At 34.2% G+C, this 22855-nt stretch overlaps 10 non-coding genes across 10 annotated transcripts; all 10 read left to right on the forward strand.

Annotated features, from left to right (window-relative positions):
- The first annotated feature begins 2436 nt into the window (after positions 1 to 2436).
- Positions 2437 to 2508, forward strand: TRNAP-CGG (transfer RNA proline (anticodon CGG)). Its single transcript has one exon. It is a non-coding gene; the product is annotated as a tRNA-Pro (tRNA).
- A 1704-nt stretch (positions 2509 to 4212) lies between these two features.
- TRNAP-CGG (transfer RNA proline (anticodon CGG)) lies at positions 4213 to 4284 on the forward strand. Its single transcript has one exon. It is a non-coding gene; the product is annotated as a tRNA-Pro (tRNA).
- Positions 4285 to 5989: 1705 nt separating this feature from the next.
- On the forward strand, positions 5990 to 6061 carry TRNAP-CGG (transfer RNA proline (anticodon CGG)). Its single transcript has one exon. It is a non-coding gene; the product is annotated as a tRNA-Pro (tRNA).
- Positions 6062 to 7766: 1705 nt separating this feature from the next.
- Positions 7767 to 7838, forward strand: TRNAP-CGG (transfer RNA proline (anticodon CGG)). The gene has a single exon. It is a non-coding gene; the product is annotated as a tRNA-Pro (tRNA).
- Positions 7839 to 9542: 1704 nt separating this feature from the next.
- TRNAP-CGG (transfer RNA proline (anticodon CGG)) lies at positions 9543 to 9614 on the forward strand. Its single transcript has one exon. It is a non-coding gene; the product is annotated as a tRNA-Pro (tRNA).
- A 1705-nt stretch (positions 9615 to 11319) lies between these two features.
- TRNAP-CGG (transfer RNA proline (anticodon CGG)) lies at positions 11320 to 11391 on the forward strand. The gene has a single exon. It is a non-coding gene; the product is annotated as a tRNA-Pro (tRNA).
- A 1703-nt stretch (positions 11392 to 13094) lies between these two features.
- TRNAP-CGG (transfer RNA proline (anticodon CGG)) lies at positions 13095 to 13166 on the forward strand. The gene has a single exon. It is a non-coding gene; the product is annotated as a tRNA-Pro (tRNA).
- Positions 13167 to 14870: 1704 nt separating this feature from the next.
- Positions 14871 to 14942, forward strand: TRNAP-CGG (transfer RNA proline (anticodon CGG)). Its single transcript has one exon. It is a non-coding gene; the product is annotated as a tRNA-Pro (tRNA).
- Positions 14943 to 16646: 1704 nt separating this feature from the next.
- TRNAP-CGG (transfer RNA proline (anticodon CGG)) lies at positions 16647 to 16718 on the forward strand. The gene has a single exon. It is a non-coding gene; the product is annotated as a tRNA-Pro (tRNA).
- A 1705-nt stretch (positions 16719 to 18423) lies between these two features.
- TRNAP-CGG (transfer RNA proline (anticodon CGG)) lies at positions 18424 to 18495 on the forward strand. The gene has a single exon. It is a non-coding gene; the product is annotated as a tRNA-Pro (tRNA).
- Positions 18496 to 22855: the final 4360 nt, after the last annotated feature.

The raw sequence follows: 22855 nt of genomic DNA on the forward strand, positions 1-22855 counted from the left end.
GGTTCTTTTAAATACCATGGTTCCATTATCTGATTGATGTCAATTGCCTGAGTCAAAAGCATCAAGTGAATTTTTCTTTTGCCAATCCATAAAAAAAAGTATATACTTATGCATATTTAGTAAACTGTCAACCATTTGGTGGTATATTGGGTAAACTGTAGATTCCATTTTGTCTAAGTAACTTTGAGTGGCTTCAAAGAAGTCTCATTTTGACAAATAAAAAACAGTCAAAATGAAATTACAGGTTTTTCTCTTACCTTGCTTTTTTCTAAGAAACAATGAGTGTCTTAAAAGAATAGTCTCTTTTTGACAAACAAAAAGGTCAACAATTAATTGCAGGTTTTTGTTTTTTTCTTTCTTCTTGGTCTGTATGCTTAAGTTGCACACAGTATGAGACAAGTCTTAGGTTCCAGCTATTAGAAAAGTTAAAACTCTACAGGAACCCATAAATCTTGGCACTGAAATTTCCAAATATGCATACTTGGACCAAAAATTGACCTTAAGGAAACATTTTAGCTATGCTATAAATAATTTTTTTAAATAGTTATGGTATTTTTAAAATGTAACATCTTTTTTTCCAGCTTATTGCATTTTTTTATTAAATAATTTGAGTTTGACTTTAAAAATGGTAAAATCTGAATGAGAAGACCTTAGGCAGATGGCTCGTTGGTCTAGGGGTATGATTCTCGCTTCGGGTGCGAGAGGTCCCGCGTTCAAATCCCAGACGAGCCCATCTCTTCATGTACTTTTAATATCTGATAGTATTTAATAGCATTTTAAAATACTCACTAATGTATACAAACAGTTTTACTTACAATTTCATTAATATACATAAAAAAGACATGCACAGTGGGCTCGTTGATTCTTGCTTAGGGTGCGAGAGATCCCCGGTACAAATCCCGGATGAGCCCATCTTTTAAAGGTATATACTTATGCATACTTAGTAAAATGTCAACCATTTGGTGGTATATTAGGTAAACTATAGATTCCATTTTGTCTAAGTAACCTTGAGTGGCTTAAAAGTCTAATTTTGACAAACAAAAAACTGTCAAAATGAAATTACAGGTTTTTCTCTTACCTTTCTTTTTTCTAAATAACCCTGAGTGGCTTAAAAGAATAGTATCATTATGACTAACAAAAAGATCAACAATAAATTGCAGGTGTTTGTTTTGTTTTTCTTCTGGGTCTGCATGCTTGAGTTGCACACAGTATGTGACAAGTCTTAGGTTCCAACTATCAAAAAAAGTCCAAACTCTATTGGGACCTCTAAATATTGGCACTGCACATTTCTAATATACATACTTGGATAACAAGTAACCTTAAGTTATTATTTTTGCAATGCTACATACACATTTTTTGTTTTAAGTTGTTATGTTATTTTTAAAATGTTTCATCTTCATTAAATGAAATTGTTGGTTTCTCCAGTTATTTGCATTTTTTCTTAAATAATTAGAGTTTTACTTTAAAAATGTTAAAAACTGAATAAGAAATTATTTGGCTAGTGGCTTGTTGGTCAGGGTGTATGATTCTTGCTTCGGGTGCTAAAGGTCCCAGGTTCATATCCTGGATGAGCCTGTTTTCTCAGGTTCTTTAAAAGTGCTTAGTTCAATTATCTGATAGTATTTTAAAATACTAATGTATTCCAACAGTTTCACTTCCAATTTCATTAGTATACATGAAAATACATGAACAGTAGGCTCGTTGGTATAGGGGTATGATTCTCGCTTAGGGTGCGAGAGGTCCTGGGATTAAATCGCAGACGAGCCCATCTTCTCAGGTTCTTTTAAATACCATGGTTCCATTATCTGATTGATGTCAATTGCCTGAGTCAAAAGCATCAAGTGAATTTTTCTTTTGCCAATCCATAAAAAAAAGTATATACTTATGCATATTTAGTAAACTGTCAACCATTTGGTGGTATATTGGGTAAACTGTAGATTCCATTTTGTCTAAGTAACTTTGAGTGGCTTCAAAGAAGTCTCATTTTGACAAATAAAAAACAGTCAAAATGAAATTACAGGTTTTTCTCTTACCTTGCTTTTTTCTAAGAAACAATGAGTGTCTTAAAAGAATAGTCTCTTTTTGACAAACAAAAAGGTCAACAATTAATTGCAGGTTTTTGTTTTTTTCTTTCTTCTTGGTCTGTATGCTTAAGTTGCACACAGTATGAGACAAGTCTTAGGTTCCAGCTATTAGAAAAGTTAAAACTCTATAGGAACCCATAAATCTTGGCACTGAAATTTCCAAATATGCATACTTGGACCAAAAATTGACCTTAAGGAAACATTTTAGCTATGCTACAAATAATTTTTTTAAATAGTTATGGTATTTTTAAAATGTAACATCTTTTTTTCCAGCTTATTGCATTTTTTTATTAAATAATTTGAGTTTTACTTTAAAAATGGTAAAATCTGAATGAGAAGACGTTAGGCAGATGGCTCGTTGGTCTAGGGGTATGATTCTCGCTTCGGGTGCGAGAGGTCCCGGGTTCAAATCCCGGACGAGCCCATCTCTTCATGTACTTTTAATATCTGATAGTATTTAATAGCATTTTAAAATACTCACTAATGTATACAAACAGTTTTACTTACAATTTCATTAATATACATAAAAAAGACATGCACAGTGGGCTCGTTGATTCTTGCTTAGGGTGCGAGAGATCCCCGGTACAAATCCCGGATGAGCCCATCTTTTAAAGGTATATACTTATGCATACTTAGTAAAATGTCAACCATTTGGTGGTATATTAGGTAAACTATAGATTCCATTTTGTCTAAGTAACCTTGAGTGGCTTAAAAGTCTAATTTTGACAAACAAAAAACTGTCAAAATGAAATTACAGGTTTTTCTCTTACCTTTCTTTTTTCTAAATAACCCTGAGTTGCTTAAAAGAATAGTATCATCATGACTAACAAAAAGATCAACAATAAATTGCAGGTGTTTATTTTGTTTTTCTTCTGGGTCTGCATGCTTGAGTTGCACACAGTATGTGACAAGTCTTAGGTTCCAACTATCAAAAAAAGTCCAAACTCTATTGGGACCTCTAAATATTGGCACTGCACATTTCTAATATACATACTTGGATAACAAGTAACCTTAAGTTATTATTTTTGCAATGCTACATACACATTTTTTGTTTTAAGTTGTTATGTTATTTTTAAAATGTTTCATCTTCATTAAATGAAATTGTTGGTTTCTCCAGTTATTTGCATTTTTTCTTAAATAATTAGAGTTTTACTTTAAAAATGTTAAAAACTGAATAAGAAATTATTTGGCTAGTGGCTTGTTGGTCAGGGTGTATGATTCTTGCTTTGGGTGCTAAAGGTCCCAGGTTCATATCCTGGATGAGCCTGTTTTCTCAGGTTCTTTAAAAGTGCTTAGTTCAATTATCTGATAGTATTTTAAAATACTAATGTATTCCAACAGTTTCACTTCCAATTTCATTAGTATACATGAAAATACATGAACAGTAGGCTCGTTGGTATAGGGGTATGATTCTCGCTTAGGGTGCGAGAGGTCCTGGGATTAAATCGCAGACGAGCCCATCTTCTCAGGTTCTTTTAAATACCATGGTTCCATTATCTGATTGATGTCAATTGCCTGAGTCAAAAGCATCAAGTGAATTTTTCTTTTGCCAATCCATAAAAAAAAGTATATACTTATGCATATTTAGTAAACTGTCAACCATTTGGTGGTATATTGGGTAAACTGTAGATTCCATTTTGTCTAAGTAACTTTGAGTGGCTTCAATGAAGTCTCATTTTGACAAATAAAAAACAGTCAAAATGAAATTACAGGTTTTTCTCTTACCTTGCTTTTTTCTAAGAAACAATGAGTGTCTTAAAAGAATAGTCTCTTTTTGACAAACAAAAAGGTCAACAATTAATTGCAGGTTTTTGTTTTTTTCTTTCTTCTTGGTCTGTATGCTTAAGTTGCACACAGTATGAGACAAGTCTTAGGTTCCAGCTATTAGAAAAGTTAAAACTCTATAGGAACCCATAAATCTTGGCACTGAAATTTCCAAATATGCATACTTGGACCAAAAATTGACCTTAAGGAAACATTTTAGCTATGCTACAAATAATTTTTTTAAATAGTTATGGTATTTTTAAAATGTAACATCTTTTTTTCCAGCTTATTGCATTTTTTTATTAAATAATTTGAGTTTTACTTTAAAAATGGTAAAATCTGAATGAGAAGACGTTAGGCAGATGGCTCGTTGGTCTAGGGGTATGATTCTCGCTTCGGGTGCGAGAGGTCCCGGGTTCAAATCCCGGACGAGCCCATCTCTTCATGTACTTTTAATATCTGATAGTATTTAATAGCATTTTAAAATACTCACTAATGTATACAAACAGTTTTACTTACAATTTCATTAATATACATAAAAAAGACATGCACAGTGGGCTCGTTGATTCTTGCTTAGGGTGCGAGAGATCCCCGGTACAAATCCCGGATGAGCCCATCTTTTAAAGGTATATACTTATGCATACTTAGTAAAATGTCAACCATTTGGTGGTATATTAGGTAAACTATAGATTCCATTTTGTCTAAGTAACCTTGAGTGGCTTAAAAGTCTAATTTTGACAAACAAAAAACTGTCAAAATGAAACTACAGGTTTTTCTCTTACCTTTCTTTTTTCTAAATAACCCTGAGTGGCTTAAAAGAATAGTATCATTATGACTAACAAAAAGATCAACAATAAATTGCAGGTGTTTATTTTGTCTTTCTTCTGGGTCTGCATGCTTGAGTTGCACACAGTATGTGACAAGTCTTAGGTTCCAACTATCAAAAAAAGTCCAAACTCTATTGGGACCTCTAAATATTGGCACTGCACATTTCTAATATACATACTTGGATAACAAGTAACCTTAAGTTATTATTTTTGCAATGCTACATACACATTTTTTGTTTTAAGTTGTTATGTTATTTTTAAAATGTTTCATCTTCATTAAATGAAATTGTGTGTTTTCTCTAGTTATTTGCATTTTTTCTTAAATAATTAGAGTTTTACTTTAAAAATGTTAAAAACTGAATAAGAAATTATTTGGCTAGTGGCTTGTTGGTCAGGGTGTATAATTCTTGCTTCGGGTGCAAAAGGTCCCAGGTTCATATCCTGGATGAGCCTGTTTTCTCAGGTTCTTTAAAAGTGCTTAGTTCAATTATCTGATAGTATTTTAAAATACTAATGTATTCCAACAGTTTCACTTCCAATTTCATTAGTATACATGAAAATACATGAACAGTAGGCTCGTTGGTATAGGGGTATGATTCTCGCTTAGGGTGCGAGAGGTCCTAGGATTAAATCGCAGATGAGCCCATCTTCTCAGGTTCTTTTAAATACCATGGTTCCATTATCTGATTGATGTCAATTGCCTGAGTCAAAAGCATCAAGTGAATTTTTCTTTTGCCAATCCATAAAAAAAAGTATATACTTATGCATATTTAGTAAACTGTCAACCATTTGGTGGTATATTGGGTAAACTGTAGATTCCATTTTGTCTAAGTAACTTTGAGTGGCTTCAAATAAGTCTCATTTTGACAAATAAAAAACAGTCAAAATGAAATTACAGGTTTTTCTCTTACCTTGCTTTTTTCTAAGAAACAATGAGTGGCTTAAAAGAATAGTCTCTTTTTGACAAACAAAAAGGTCAACAATTAATTGCAGGTTTTTGTTTTTTTCTTTCTTCTTGGTCTGTATGCTTAAGTTGCACACAGTATGAGACAAGTCTTAGGTTCCAGCTATTAGAAAAGTTAAAACTCTATAGGAACCCATAAATCTTGGCACTGAAATTTCCAAATATGCATACTTGGACCAAAAATTGACCTTAAGGAAACATTTTAGCTATGCTATAAATAATTTTTTTAAATAGTTATGGTATTTTTAAAATGTAACATCTTTTTTTCCAGCTTATTGCATTTTTTTATTAAATAATTTGAGTTTGACTTTAAAAATGGTAAAATCTGAATGAGAAGACCTTAGGCAGATGGCTCGTTGGTCTAGGGGTATGATTCTCGCTTCGGGTGCGAGAGGTCCCGGGTTCAAATCCCGGACGAGCCCATCTCTTCATGTACTTTTAATATCTGATAGTATTTAATAGCATTTTAAAATACTCACTAATGTATACAAACAGTTTTACTTACAATTTCATTAATATACATAAAAAAGACATGCACAGTGGGCTCGTTGATTCTTGCTTAGGGTGCGAGAGATCCCCGGTACAAATCCCGGATGAGCCCATCTTTTAAAGGTATATACTTATGCATACTTAGTAAAATGTCAACCATTTGGTGGTATATTAGGTAAACTATAGATTCCATTTTGTCTAAGTAACCTTGAGTGGCTTAAAAGTCTAATTTTGACAAACAAAAAACTGTCAAAATGAAATTACAGGTTTTTCTCTTACCTTTCTTTTTTCTAAATAACCCTGAGTGGCTTAAAAGAATAGTATCATTATGACTAACAAAAAGATCAACAATAAATTGCAGGTGTTTGTTTTGTTTTTCTTCTGGGTCTGCATGCTTGAGTTGCACACAGTATGTGACAAGTCTTAGGTTCCAACTATCAAAAAAAGTCCAAACTCTATTGGGACCTCTAAATATTGGCACTGCACATTTCTAATATACATACTTGGATAACAAGTAACCTTAAGTTATTATTTTTGCAATGCTACATACACATTTTTTGTTTTAAGTTGTTATGTTATTTTTAAAATGTTTCATCTTCATTAAATGAAATTGTGTGTTTTCTCCAGTTATTTGCATTTTTTCTTAAATAATTAGAGTTTTACTTTAAAAATGTTAAAAACTGAATAAGAAATTATTTGGCTAGTGGCTTGTTGGTCAGGGTGTATGATTCTTGCTTCGGGTGCAAAAGGTCCCAGGTTCATATCCTGGATGAGCCTGTTTTCTCTGGTTCTTTAAAAGTGCTTAGTTCAATTATCTGATAGTATTTTAAAATACTAATGTATTCCAACAGTTTCACTTCCAATTTCATTAGTATACATGAAAATACAGGAACAGTAGGCTCGTTGGTATAGGGGTATGATTCTCGCTTAGGGTGCGAGAGGTCCTGGGATTAAATCGCAGACGAGACCATCTTCTCAGGTTCTTTTAAATACCATGGTTCCATTATCTGATTGATGTCAATTGCCTGAGTCAAAAGCATCAAGTGAATTTTTCTTTTGCCAATCCATAAAAAAAAGTATATACTTATGCATATTTAGTAAACTGTCAACCATTTGGTGGTATATTGGGTAAACTGTAGATTCCATTTTGTCTAAGTAACTTTGAGTGGCTTCAAAGAAGTCTCATTTTGACAAATAAAAAACAGTCAAAATGAAATTACAGGTTTTTCTCTTACCTTGCTTTTTTCTAAGAAACAATGAGTGTCTTAAAAGAATAGTCTCTTTTTGACAAACAAAAAGGTCAACAATTAATTGCAGGTTTTTGTTTTTTTCTTTCTTCTTGGTCTGTATGCTTAAGTTGCACACAGTATGAGACAAGTCTTAGGTTCCAGCTATTAGAAAAGTTAAAACTCTATAGGAACCCATAAATCTTGGCACTGAAATTTCCAAATATGCATACTTGGACCAAAAATTGACCTTAAGGAAACATTTTAGCTATGCTACAAATAATTTTTTTAAATAGTTATGGTATTTTTAAAATGTAACATCTTTTTTTCCAGCTTATTGCATTTTTTTATTAAATAATTTGAGTTTTACTTTAAAAATGGTAAAATCTGAATGAGAAGACGTTAGGCAGATGGCTCGTTGGTCTAGGGGTATGATTCTCGCTTCGGGTGCGAGAGGTCCCGGGTTCAAATCCCGGACGAGCCCATCTCTTCATGTACTTTTAATATCTGATAGTATTTAATAGCATTTTAAAATACTCACTAATGTATACAAACAGTTTTACTTACAATTTCATTAATATACATAAAAAAGACATGCACAGTGGGCTCGTTGATTCTTGCTTAGGGTGCGAGAGATCCCCGGTACAAATCCCGGATGAGCCCATCTTTTAAAGGTATATACTTATGCATACTTAGTAAAATGTCAACCATTTGGTGGTATATTAGGTAAACTATAGATTCCATTTTGTCTAAGTAACCTTGAGTGGCTTAAAAGTCTAATTTTGACAAACAAAAAACTGTCAAAATGAAATTACAGGTTTTTCTCTTACCTTTCTTTTTTCTAAATAACCCTGAGTTGCTTAAAAGAATAGTATCATTATGACTAACAAAAAGATCAACAATAAATTGCAGGTGTTTATTTTGTTTTTCTTCTGGGTCTGCATGCTTGAGTTGCACACAGTATGTGACAAGTCTTAGGTTCCAACTATCAAAAAAAGTCCAAACTCTATTGGGACCTCTAAATATTGGCACTGCACATTTCTAATATACATACTTGGATAACAAGTAACCTTAAGTTATTATTTTTGCAATGCTACATACACATTTTTTGTTTTAAGTTGTTATGTTATTTGTAAAATGTTTCATCTTCATTAAATGAAATTGTTGGTTTCTCCAGTTATTTGCATTTTTTCTTAAATAATTAGAGTTTTACTTTAAAAATGTTAAAAACTGAATAAGAAATTATTTGGCTAGTGGCTTGTTGGTCAGGGTGTATGATTCTTGCTTCGGGTGCTAAAGGTCCCAGGTTCATATCCTGGATGAGCCTGTTTTCTCAGGTTCTTTAAAAGTGCTTAGTTCAATTATCTGATAGTATTTTAAAATACTAATGTATTCCAACAGTTTCACTTCCAATTTCATTAGTATACATGAAAATACATGAACAGTAGGCTCGTTGGTATAGGGGTATGATTCTCGCTTAGGGTGCGAGAGGTCCTGGGATTAAATCGCAGACGAGCCCATCTTCTCAGGTTCTTTTAAATACCATGGTTCCATTATCTGATTGATGTCAATTGCCTGAGTCAAAAGCATCAAGTGAATTTTTCTTTTGCCAATCCATAAAAAAAAGTATATACTTATGCATATTTAGTAAACTGTCAACCATTTGGTGGTATATTGGGTAAACTGTAGATTCCATTTTGTCTAAGTAACTTTGAGTGGCTTCAAAGAAGTCTCATTTTGACAAATAAAAAACAGTCAAAATGAAATTACAGGTTTTTCTCTTACCTTGCTTTTTTCTAAGAAACAATGAGTGTCTTAAAAGAATAGTCTCTTTTTGACAAACAAAAAGGTCAACAATTAATTGCAGGTTTTTGTTTTTTTCTTTCTTCTTGGTCTGTATGCTTAAGTTGCACACAGTATGAGACAAGTCTTAGGTTCCAGCTATTAGAAAAGTTAAAACTCTATAGGAACCCATAAATCTTGGCACTGAAATTTCCAAATATGCATACTTGGACCAAAAATTGACCTTAAGGAAACATTTTAGCTATGCTACAAATAATTTTTTTAAATAGTTATGGTATTTTTAAAATGTAACATCTTTTTTTCCAGCTTATTGCATTTTTTTATTAAATAATTTGAGTTTTACTTTAAAAATGGTAAAATCTGAATGAGAAGACGTTAGGCAGATGGCTCGTTGGTCTAGGGGTATGATTCTCGCTTCGGGTGCGAGAGGTCCCGGGTTCAAATCCCGGACGAGCCCATCTCTTCATGTACTTTTAATATCTGATAGTATTTAATAGCATTTTAAAATACTCACTAATGTATACAAACAGTTTTACTTACAATTTCATTAATATACATAAAAAAGACATGCACAGTGGGCTCGTTGATTCTTGCTTAGGGTGCGAGAGATCCCCGGTACAAATCCCGGATGAGCCCATCTTTTAAAGGTATATACTTATGCATACTTAGTAAAATGTCAACCATTTGGTGGTATATTAGGTAAACTATAGATTCCATTTTGTCTAAGTAACCTTGAGTGGCTTAAAAGTCTAATTTTGACAAACAAAAAACTGTCAAAATGAAACTACAGGTTTTTCTCTTACCTTTCTTTTTTCTAAATAACCCTGAGTGGCTTAAAAGAATAGTATCATTATGACTAACAAAAAGATCAACAATAAATTGCAGGTGTTTATTTTGTCTTTCTTCTGGGTCTGCATGCTTGAGTTGCACACAGTATGTGACAAGTCTTAGGTTCCAACTATCAAAAAAAGTCCAAACTCTATTGGGACCTCTAAATATTGGCACTGCACATTTCTAATATACATACTTGGATAACAAGTAACCTTAAGTTATTATTTTTGCAATGCTACATACACATTTTTTGTTTTAAGTTGTTATGTTATTTTTAAAATGTTTCATCTTCATTAAATGAAATTGTGTGTTTTCTCTAGTTATTTGCATTTTTTCTTAAATAATTAGAGTTTTACTTTAAAAATGTTAAAAACTGAATAAGAAATTATTTGGCTAGTGGCTTGTTGGTCAGGGTGTATAATTCTTGCTTCGGGTGCAAAAGGTCCCAGGTTCATATCCTGGATGAGCCTGTTTTCTCAGGTTCTTTAAAAGTGCTTAGTTCAATTATCTGATAGTATTTTAAAATACTAATGTATTCCAACAGTTTCACTTCCAATTTCATTAGTATACATGAAAATACATGAACAGTAGGCTCGTTGGTATAGGGGTATGATTCTCGCTTAGGGTGCGAGAGGTCCTAGGATTAAATCGCAGACGAGCCCATCTTCTCAGGTTCTTTTAAATACCATGGTTCCATTATCTGATTGATGTCAATTGCCTGAGTCAAAAGCATCAAGTGAATTTTTCTTTTGCCAATCCATAAAAAAAAGTATATACTTATGCATATTTAGTAAACTGTCAACCATTTGGTGGTATATTGGGTAAACTGTAGATTCCATTTTGTCTAAGTAACTTTGAGTGGCTTCAAAGAAGTCTCATTTTGACAAATAAAAAACAGTCAAAATGAAATTACAGGTTTTTCTCTTACCTTGCTTTTTTCTAAGAAACAATGAGTGGCTTAAAAGAATAGTCTCTTTTTGACAAACAAAAAGGTCAACAATTAATTGCAGGTTTTTGTTTTTTTCTTTCTTCTTGGTCTGTATGCTTAAGTTGCACACAGTATGAGACAAGTCTTAGGTTCCAGCTATTAGAAAAGTTAAAACTCTATAGGAACCCATAAATCTTGGCACTGAAATTTCCAAATATGCATACTTGGACCAAAAATTGACCTTAAGGAAACATTTTAGCTATGCTATAAATCATTTTTTTAAATAGTTATGGTATTTTTAAAATGTAACATCTTTTTTTCCAGCTTATTGCATTTTTTTATTAAATAATTTGAGTTTGACTTTAAAAATGGTAAAATCTGAATGAGAAGACCTTAGGCAGATGGCTCGTTGGTCTAGGGGTATGATTCTCGCTTCGGGTGCGAGAGGTCCCGGGTTCAAATCCCGGACGAGCCCATCTCTTCATGTACTTTTAATATCTGATAGTATTTAATAGCATTTTAAAATACTCACTAATGTATACAAACAGTTTTACTTACAATTTCATTAATATACATAAAAAGACATGCACAGTGGGCTCGTTGATTCTTGCTTAGGGTGCGAGAGATCCCCGGTACAAATCCCGGATGAGCCCATCTTTTAAAGGTATATACTTATGCATACTTAGTAAAATGTCAACCATTTGGTGGTATATTAGGTAAACTATAGATTCCATTTTGTCTAAGTAACCTTGAGAGGCTTAAAAGTCTAATTTTGACAAACAAAAAACTGTCAAAATGAAATTACAGGTTTTTCTCTTACCTTTCTTTTTTCTAAATAACCCTGAGTTGCTTAAAAGAATAGTATCATTATGACTAACAAAAAGATCAACAATAAATTGCAGGTGTTTATTTTGTTTTTCTTCTGGGTCTGCATGCTTGAGTTGCACACAGTATGTGACAAGTCTTAGGTTCCAACTATCAAAAAAAGTCCAAACTCTATTGGGACCTCTAAATATTGGCACTGCATATTTCTAATATACATACTTGGATAACAAGTAACCTTAAGTTATTATTTTTGCAATGCTACATACACATTTTTTGTTTTAAGTTGTTATGTTATTTTTAAAATGTTTCATCTTCATTAAATGAAATTGTTGGTTTCTCCAGTTATTTGCATTTTTTCTTAAATAATTAGAGTTTTACTTTAAAAATGTTAAAAACTGAATAAGAAATTATTTGGCTAGTGGCTTGTTGGTCAGGGTTTATGATTCTTGCTTCGGGTGCTAAAGGTCCCAGGTTCATATCCTGGATGAGCCTGTTTTCTCAGGTTCTTTAAAAGTGCTTAGTTCAATTATCTGATAGTATTTAAAAATACTAATGTATTCCAACAGTTTCACTTCCAATTTCATTAGTATACATGAAAATACATGAACAGTAGGCTCGTTGGTATAGGGGTATGATTCTCGCTTAGGGTGCGAGAGGTCCTAGGATTAAATCGCAGACGAGCCCATCTTCTCAGGTTCTTTTAAATACCATGGTTCCATTATCTGATTGATGTCAATTGCCTGAGTCAAAAGCATCAAGTGAATTTTTCTTTTGCCAATCCATAAAAAAAAGTATATACTTATGCATATTTAGTAAACTGTCAACCATTTGGTGGTATATTGGGTAAACTGTAGATTCCATTTTGTCTAAGTAACTTTGAGTGGCTTCAAAGAAGTCTCATTTTGACAAATAAAAAACAGTCAAAATGAAATTACAGGTTTTTCTCTTACCTTGCTTTTTTCTAAGAAACAATGAGTGGCTTAAAAGAATAGTCTCTTTTTGACAAACAAAAAGGTCAACAATTAATTGCAGGTTTTTGTTTTTTTCTTTCTTCTTGGTCTGTATGCTTAAGTTGCACACAGTATGAGACAAGTCTTAGGTTCCAGCTATTAGAAAAGTTAAAACTCTATAGGAACCCATAAATCTTGGCACTGAAATTTCCAAATATGCATACTTGGACCAAAAATTGACCTTAAGGAAACATTTTAGCTATGCTATAAATCATTTTTTTAAATAGTTATGGTATTTTTAAAATGTAACATCTTTTTTTCCAGCTTATTGCATTTTTTTATTAAATAATTTGAGTTTTACTTTAAAAATGGTAAAATCTGAATGAGAAGACCTTAGGCAGATGGCTCGTTGGTCTAGGGGTATGATTCTCGCTTCGGGTGCGAGAGGTCCCGGGTTCAAATCCTGGACGAGCCCATCTCTTCATGTACTTTTAATATCTGATAGTATTTAATAGCATTTTAAAATACTCACTAATGTATACAAACAGTTTTACTTACAATTTCATTAATATACATAAAAAAGACATGCACAGTGGGCTCGTTGATTCTTGCTTAGGGTGCGAGAGATCCCCGGTACAAATCCCGGATGAGCCCATCTTTTAAAGGTATATACTTATGCATACTTAGTAAAATGTCAACCATTTGGTGGTATATTAGGTAAACTATAGATTCCATTTTGTCTAAGTAACCTTGAGTGGCTTAAAAGTCTAATTTTGACAAACAAAAAACTGTCAAAATGAAATTACAGGTTTTTCTCTTACCTTTCTTTTTTCTAAATAACCCTGAGTGGCTTAAAAGAATAGTATAATTATGACTAACAAAAAGATCAACAATAAATTGCAGGTGTTTGTTTTGTTTTTCTTCTGGGTCTGCATGCTTGAGTTGCACACAGTATGTGACAAGTCTTAGGTTCCAACTATCAAAAAAAGTCCAAACTCTATTGGGACCTCTAAATATTGGCACTGCACATTTCTAATATACATACTTGGATAACAAGTAACCTTAAGTTATTATTTTTGCAATGCTACATACACATTTTTTGTTTTAAGTTGTTATGTTATTTTTAAAATGTTTCATCTTCATTAAATGAAATTGTTGGTTTCTCCAGTTATTTGCATTTTTTCTTAAATAATTAGAGTTTTACTTTAAAAATGTTAAAAACTGAATAAGAAATTATTTGGCTAGTGGCTTGTTGGTCAGGGTGTATGATTCTTGCTTCGGGTGCTAAAGGTCCCAGGTTCATATCCTGGATGAGCCTGTTTTCTCAGGTTCTTTAAAAGTGCTTAGTTCAATTATCTGATAGTATTTTAAAATACTAATGTATTCCAACAGTTTCACTTCCAATTTCATTAGTATACATGAAAATACATGAACAGTAGGCTCGTTGGTATAGGGGTATGATTCTCGCTTAGGGTGCGAGAGGTCCTGGGATTAAATCGCAGACGAGCCCATCTTCTCAGGTTCTTTTAAATACCATGGTTCCATTATCTGATTGATGTCAATTGCCTGAGTCAAAAGCATCAAGTGAATTTTTCTTTTGCCAATCCATAAAAAAAAGTATATACTTATGCATATTTAGTAAACTGTCAACCATTTGGTGGTATATTGGGTAAACTGTAGATTCCATTTTGTCTAAGTAACTTTGAGTGGCTTCAAAGAAGTCTCATTTTGACAAATAAAAAACAGTCAAAATGAAATTACAGGTTTTTCTCTTACCTTGCTTTTTTCTAAGAAACAATGAGTGTCTTAAAAGAATAGTCTCTTTTTGACAAACAAAAAGGTCAACAATTAATTGCAGGTTTTTGTTTTTTTCTTTCTTCTTGGTCTGTATGCTTAAGTTGCACACAGTATGAGACAAGTCTTAGGTTCCAGCTATTAGAAAAGTTAAAACTCTATAGGAACCCATAAATCTTGGCACTGAAATTTCCAAATATGCATACTTGGACCAAAAATTGACCTTAAGGAAACATTTTAGCTATGCTACAAATAATTTTTTTAAATAGTTATGGTATTTTTAAAATGTAACATCTTTTTTTCCAGCTTATTGCATTTTTTTATTAAATAATTTGAGTTTTACTTTAAAAATGGTAAAATCTGAATGAGAAGACGTTAGGCAGATGGCTCGTTGGTCTAGGGGTATGATTCTCGCTTCGGGTGCGAGAGGTCCCGGGTTCAAATCCCGGACGAGCCCATCTCTTCATGTACTTTTAATATCTGATAGTATTTAATAGCATTTTAAAATACTCACTAATGTATACAAACAGTTTTACTTACAATTTCATTAATATACATAAAAAAGACATGCACAGTGGGCTCGTTGATTCTTGCTTAGGGTGCGAGAGATCCCCGGTACAAATCCCGGATGAGCCCATCTTTTAAAGGTATATACTTATGCATACTTAGTAAAATGTCAACCATTTGGTGGTATATTAGGTAAACTATAGATTCCATTTTGTCTAAGTAACCTTGAGAGGCTTAAAAGTCTAATTTTGACAAACAAAAAACTGTCAAAATGAAATTACAGGTTTTTCTCTTACCTTTCTTTTTTCTAAATAACCCTGAGTTGCTTAAAAGAATAGTATCATTATGACTAACAAAAAGATCAACAATAAATTGCAGGTGTTTATTTTGTTTTTCTTCTGGGTCTGCATGCTTGAGTTGCACACAGTATGTGACAAGTCTTAGGTTCCAACTATCAAAAAAAGTCCAAACTCTATTGGGACCTCTAAATATTGGCACTGCATATTTCTAATATACATACTTGGATAACAAGTAACCTTAAGTTATTATTTTTGCAATGCTACATACACATTTTTTGTTTTAAGTTGTTATGTTATTTTTAAAATGTTTCATCTTCATTAAATGAAATTGTTGGTTTCTCCAGTTATTTGCATTTTTTCTTAAATAATTAGAGTTTTACTTTAAAAATGTTAAAAACTGAATAAGAAATTATTTGGCTAGTGGCTTGTTGGTCAGGGTTTATGATTCTTGCTTCGGGTGCTAAAGGTCCCAGGTTCATATCCTGGATGAGCCTGTTTTCTCAGGTTCTTTAAAAGTGCTTAGTTCAATTATCTGATAGTATTTAAAAATACTAATGTATTCCAACAGTTTCACTTCCAATTTCATTAGTATACATGAAAATACATGAACAGTAGGCTCGTTGGTATAGGGGTATGATTCTCGCTTAGGGTGCGAGAGGTCCTGGGATTAAATCGCAGACGAGCCCATCTTCTCAGGTTCTTTTAAATACCATGGTTCCATTATCTGATTGATGTCAATTGCCTGAGTCAAAAGCATCAAGTGAATTTTTCTTTTGCCAATCCATAAAAAAAAGTATATACTTATGCATATTTAGTAAACTGTCAACCATTTGGTGGTATATTGGGTAAACTGTAGATTCCATTTTGTCTAAGTAACTTTGAGTGGCTTCAAAGAAGTCTCATTTTGACAAATAAAAAACAGTCAAAATGAAATTACAGGTTTTTCTCTTACCTTGCTTTTTTCTAAGAAACAATGAGTGTCTTAAAAGAATAGTCTCTTTTTGACAAACAAAAAGGTCAACAATTAATTGCAGGTTTTTGTTTTTTTCTTTCTTCTTGGTCTGTATGCTTAAGTTGCACACAGTATGAGACAAGTCTTAGGTTCCAGCTATTAGAAAAGTTAAAACTCTATAGGAACCCATAAATCTTGGCACTGAAATTTCCAAATATGCATACTTGGACCAAAAATTGACCTTAAGGAAACATTTTAGCTATGCTACAAATAATTTTTTTAAATAGTTATGGTATTTTTAAAATGTAACATCTTTTTTTCCAGCTTATTGCATTTTTTTATTAAATAATTTGAGTTTTACTTTAAAAATGGTAAAATCTGAATGAGAAGACGTTAGGCAGATGGCTCGTTGGTCTAGGGGTATGATTCTCGCTTCGGGTGCGAGAGGTCCCGGGTTCAAATCCCGGACGAGCCCATCTCTTCATGTACTTTTAATATCTGATAGTATTTAATAGCATTTTAAAATACTCACTAATGTATACAAACAGTTTTACTTACAATTTCATTAATATACATAAAAAAGACATGCACAGTGGGCTCGTTGATTCTTGCTTAGGGTGCGAGAGATCCCCGGTACAAATCCCGGATGAGCCCATCTTTTAAAGGTATATACTTATGCATACTTAGTAAAATGTCAACCATTTGGTGGTATATTGGGTAAACTATAGATTCCATTTTGTCTAAGTAACCTTGAGTGGCTTAAAAGTCTAATTTTGACAAACAAAAAACTGTCAAAATGAAATTACAGGTTTTTCTCTTACCTTTCTTTTTTCTAAATAACCCTGAGTGGCTTAAAAGAATAGTATCATTATGACTAACAAAAAGATCAACAATAAATTGCAGGTGTTTATTTTGTCTTTCTTCTGGGTCTGCATGCTTGAGTTGCACACAGTATGTGACAAGTCTTAGGTTCCAACTATCAAAAAAAGTCCAAACTCTATTGGGACCTCTAAATATTGGCACTGCACATTTCTAATATACATACTTGGATAACAAGTAACCTTAAGTTATTATTTTTGCAATGCTACATACACATTTTTTGTTTTAAGTTGTTATGTTATTTTTAAAATGTTTCATCTTCAATAAATGAAATTGTGTGTTTTCTCTAGTTATTTGCATTTTTTCTTAAATAATTAGAGTTTTACTTTAAAAATGTTAAAAACTGAATAAGAAATTATTTGGCTATTGGCTTGTTGGTCAGGGTGTATAATTCTTGCTTCGGGTGCAAAAGGTCCCAGGTTCATATCCTGGATGAGCCTGTTTTCTCAGGTTCTTTAAAAGTGCTTAGTTCAATTATCTGATAGTATTTTAAAATACTAATGTATTCCAACAGTTTCACTTCCAATTTCATTAGTATACATGAAAATACATGAACAGTAGGCTCGTTGGTATAGGGGTATGATTCTCGCTTAGGGTGCGAGAGGTCCTAGGATTAAATCGCAGACGAGCCCATCTTCTCAGGTTCTTTTAAATACCATGGTTCCATTATCTGATTGATGTCAATTGCCTGAGTCAAAAGCATCAAGTGAATTTTTCTTTTGCCAATCCATAAAAAAAAGTATATACTTATGCATATTTAGTAAACTGTCAACCATTTGGTGGTATATTGGGTAAACTGTAGATTCCATTTTGTCTAAGTAACTTTGAGTGGCTTCAAAGAAGTCTCATTTTGACAAATAAAAAACAGTCGAAATGAAATTACAGGTTTTTCTCTTACCTTGCTTTTTTCTAAGAAACAATGAGTGGCTTAAAAGAATAGTCTCTTTTTGACAAACAAAAAGGTCAACAATTAATTGCAGGTTTTTGTTTTTTTCTTTCTTCTTGGTCTGTATGCTTAAGTTGCACACAGTATGAGACAAGTCTTAGGTTCCAGCTATTAGAAAAGTTAAAACTCTATAGGAACCCATAAATCTTGGCACTGAAATTTCCAAATATGCATACTTGGACCAAAAATTGACCTTAAGGAAACATTTTAGCTATGCTATAAATAATTTTTTTAAATAGTTATGGTATTTTTAAAATGTAACATCTTTTTTTCCAGCTTATTGCATTTTTTTATTAAATAATTTGAGTTTGACTTTAAAAATGGTAAAATCTGAATGAGAAGGCCTTAGGCAGATGGCTCGTTGGTCTAGGGGTATGATTCTCGCTTCGGGTGCGAGAGGTCCCGGGTTCAAATCCCGAACGAGCCCATCTCTTCATGTACTTTTAATATCTGATAGTATTTAATAGCATTTTAAAATACTCACTAATGTATACAAACAGTTTTACTTACAATTTCATTAATATACATAAAAAAGACATGCACAGTGGGCTCGGTGATTCTTGCTTAGGGTGCGAGAGATCCCCGGTACAAATCCCGGATGAGCCCATCTTTTAAAGGTATATACTTATGCATACTTAGTAAAATGTCAACCATTTGGTGGTATATTAGGTAAACTATAGATTCCATTTTGTCTAAGTAACCTTGAGTGGCTTAAAAGTCTAATTTTGACAAACAAAAAACTGTCAAAATGAAATTACAGGTTTTTCTCTTACCTTTCTTTTTTCTAAATAACCCTGAGTGGCTTAAAAGAATAGTATCATTATGACTAACAAAAAGATCAACAATAAATTGCAGGTGTTTGTTTTGTTTTCTTCTGGGTCTGCATGCTTGAGTTGCACACAGTATGTGACAAGTCTTAGGTTCCAACTATCAAAAAAAGTTCAAACTCTATTGGGACCTCTAAATATTGGCACTGCACATTTCTAATATACATACTTGGATAACAAGTAACCTTAAGTTATTATTTTTGCAATGCTACATACACATTTTTTGTTTTAAGTTGTTACAGATGTAGCCACCTTTATCTTGAGTGGCCGCGGCGGTTGTCCCGTTCGACCATACGCAGCGTACTGTGGCGTAGCGAGGCGCGCCTAGCCACAGAGAGGCTATCTAATCGCACGGAGACAGACATTTGACGTTTGGCGTTACCTTTACGTGTAATACCTGCGATCAGCCACCAGATGTCGCTTTTTACAATCACCACTGCGCATGCGTGTGGTCTCCCGTAAAATACAATACTGACATACATAATAAGGACTACTTTACTAAGGCGTCTCATTACGCTGCATACAGCAAATACTGTACTCATTACGCTGCATTATTTAATACAGTACTGTATATACAGTACGACACCGACGCAAATACAGTAGTACAGCATACAGTATATGATCCATCTACAATACTTTATGAATACTGTATGTGAGCGTCCAAGTCCCGCAGACAAAACACAGTACTGTAAAACCAGTAGTGTACACTGTCGCAAATGGATGTGTGTTACAAGTTCACTATTGCCTCTCAAGATTAGGAATTTTCTACAGTATGTTATCGTCCTAATCCCGTAGCCATTACAGCATAATCAAAACCAACGGATTTATACATTTGTCTGCGGCGAAGTGGTGAAGTGTTTCGCTTCCTATACTCAGAGTCCAGGGTTCGATTCCTTAAGTACGAATGCATGTTACTGTTGTTTTTTTCAGACACTTTATTATTTTTTTATTCACATACTGTAAACCAGGGCATACAGTAGCTGCATGAGCGGTTCTATGCGATCGAGTCCGGTGTACCATAATGTGCAGGTTCTATGCAGGTTAAGGTACTATGCTCCGTACACAGTACACATACAATTCTGTAGCTGGGCAGACTGAATAGAAATGGCTACCACCTATGACTCCTTGCCCCACAGAGGCCCTAGGCTACGGAGCAAGTAATAGTCCAGATTGTACAGACTATGGGGCAATGCTGAAGGAGCGTCACAATCCCCTAGCTAAAATACACAGTATGCATATTATGGTACACCGGACTCGATGACATACTGTAGCACACTGGCAAAATGGCCGCCGCCCCTGAACCCTTGTGCAGGTTATGGGGCAATGCTGAAGGAGCGTCACAATCCCCTAGCCAAAATACACAGGGGAGGGATAAGCCACTGTAGGATTGCATACAGTATTACGGTACACCGGACTCAATCGCATAGCACACTGTCAAAACGACCACTACCCATGAACCCCCACCTCCTGAACCCCCACCTCGTGGCATGCAGCAGTTGGGTATGGAATGAGAAATGGCATAAGCTGTGCAGGCTACGGGGCGATGCTGAAGGAGCGTCACAATCCCCTAGCCAAAATACACAGAGATACTGTAAGCGAGGTCTATGCACATTACAGTACTGTACGTTACACCGGGCTCGGTCGCATAGCAAACTGACAAAACACAAGTTTTACAGTACATACAGTAAAGCAGGCCAAAGCTGCAGGAGAGTTTCTACTGTAAAGGTTCTATGCACCGTACGGTAATGTACACATACCTGTACAATTCTATAGCAGGGCAGACTCAATTGAAATGGCTACCGCCTGTGTCTCCTACAGTAGCTCCTAGGAGGCACTCAGCTATGGAGCAAATAACAGCACAGATTTTGCAGGCTACGGGGCAATGCTGAAGGAGCGTCACAATCCCCTAGCTACAATACACAGGGGTGATAGAGATAATCGAGTGGCTGGAGGGGGGTCCCCTTGATTTAAGTGGCCCCCACTCCTCCAGGGTACTCCGGCCAGGTGTGACTAGTTGGGTATTTAATTCCATGGCCGCAGGGACCGGTATAAAAGTCTCCCCCGGCTGTGCATTATCTGTCCAGCTAGTGGAGCCCAGTGCTGATTCAAAAAATATGGGGAACCCCTACGCTTTTTTTGTCCCCCTTATTTTTTGCACCAGGACCAGGCGCAGAGCCCGGTGCTGGTTCTAAAAAGATGGGGGATCCCGTGTCCATTTTTTCCGTATTCCTTCCGGAATTCGACTGCAATTGCATATACAGTACTGTACCCCTTAATGTCACTGCTTACAGTATACAGTATTTAGACATGAGCTTGTGTACAGTATCTGTCATGAGGTGCTTTTTTCACTGACACTATAACTTTTTTCTATTGTGATATACTGTACAGAGGCGGCAAACTAGCCAAACGGGAATAATCAGCTTCTGCAGAATAAAATGAGATGCTACAGTACATGCCTATATTCTGTGAGTGACTGCGGCTCTATGAAATTAAATCAGAAAATTTAAATATGAAATGCATTACTAATGTGTGGCATTACTGTACTGTATGTGTATAAGGTGTACTACAATATTTTCTGGTGTAACATAAGGAAAGGGCACTACTGCATGGTCTAATGCAGTGGTTCTCAAACTTGGTCCTCAGGACCCCACACAGTGCATGTTTTGCAGGTAAACCAGCAAGTGCACAGATGTATTCATTACTAACTGACACATTTTAGAAGGTCCATACAGTAGGTGGAGCTAATTTTTTCACTTGTGATTCTGTGAGACCTGCAAAACCTGCACTGTGTGGGGTCCTGAGGACTGAGTTTGAGAACCTGTGGTCTAATGTAAATAAAGATGAATGTGGTGGGGTGTAATGTGAATAAGGGGCATTACTGTTAGGAGTAATGTGGTACTATGATATGATGTCATGAGAATAAGAGACACCACTGCATGATATAATGTGAATAAAGTTGCAGTACTGTGTTGTGTCATTTCATCTTCGGGTATTATTGTGTTACCATGCCCCTTCCCAGCAAGAACATACTGTACACTGTTTTGGGCTGGCACTAAATGTGCACATTGTTCTTATTTAGATTATAGGGGGTAGGAGCGCCAAAATGGGTGATGGTGCTGGGAAAGGGGTGCAGGGTTAGAGGCGGAACTACGTAGCATCTGTGCAAGAGGGCATCAGCCAAAATCTAGCCTAGGGCATCATGTTGGTCAGGTTTGGCTCTGATAATACTGTATACTGTACTCTTACTGTACTTTGCATTCAATACAGATACTGTTTGCACACAGGTTTTACATGAATCATTGGCAATGCTGCAGGAGTGTCTCATTAGGCAATCTAAAATATACCACGACTATGGGTGGGGATACAGTAGGGAAGTTCTGTCACCATAAGCTGTCTGCTGTGTATAGCATATTTCCATCTGAGATGCATTTGTGTGTTTGTAATAAGAAAAAAACATTTTACTGTACATTTAGTGGATACAGTATTTCTCCCCCATAATGACGTATCATACTGTACAGGTACCCTCATGTACTGTACCGTACCATACTGTAAAATTGAATATTTATTGGAAAAACATCAATATTAATGTAAAAATAAAGTATTACAACATCCGATTCCATGTACTGCACTGATCAAAATGTACAGTACTCTTATTCAGGACTTATAAAACTGAAAATAACTGTTCATACAGTACACATCAATAACATGACTACTGTATAATATTCTACATTAGTTTATGCAATAATCAGACAAAGGCAATTTTATCATTTTTTTTAATAATGCACCAATTTAAAATTTTAAACAGAAAATACAGAACTACATATTTGTGGCTTGACCATTTCTTTCAACTACAACAGGTAATACTTTATACAGGTGATTTATATAATTATTACAATGTTCAGGTGTGAGTACTTCTAGCCAAAATTTCTTTATCCCATCCACCAGTTGCTGTTTTGTTGT

Source organism: Pseudophryne corroboree, chromosome 3 (assembly GCF_028390025.1).
Source record: "Pseudophryne corroboree isolate aPseCor3 chromosome 3, aPseCor3.hap2, whole genome shotgun sequence".
In the NCBI taxonomy this organism is placed as follows: domain Eukaryota; kingdom Metazoa; phylum Chordata; class Amphibia; order Anura; family Myobatrachidae; genus Pseudophryne; species Pseudophryne corroboree.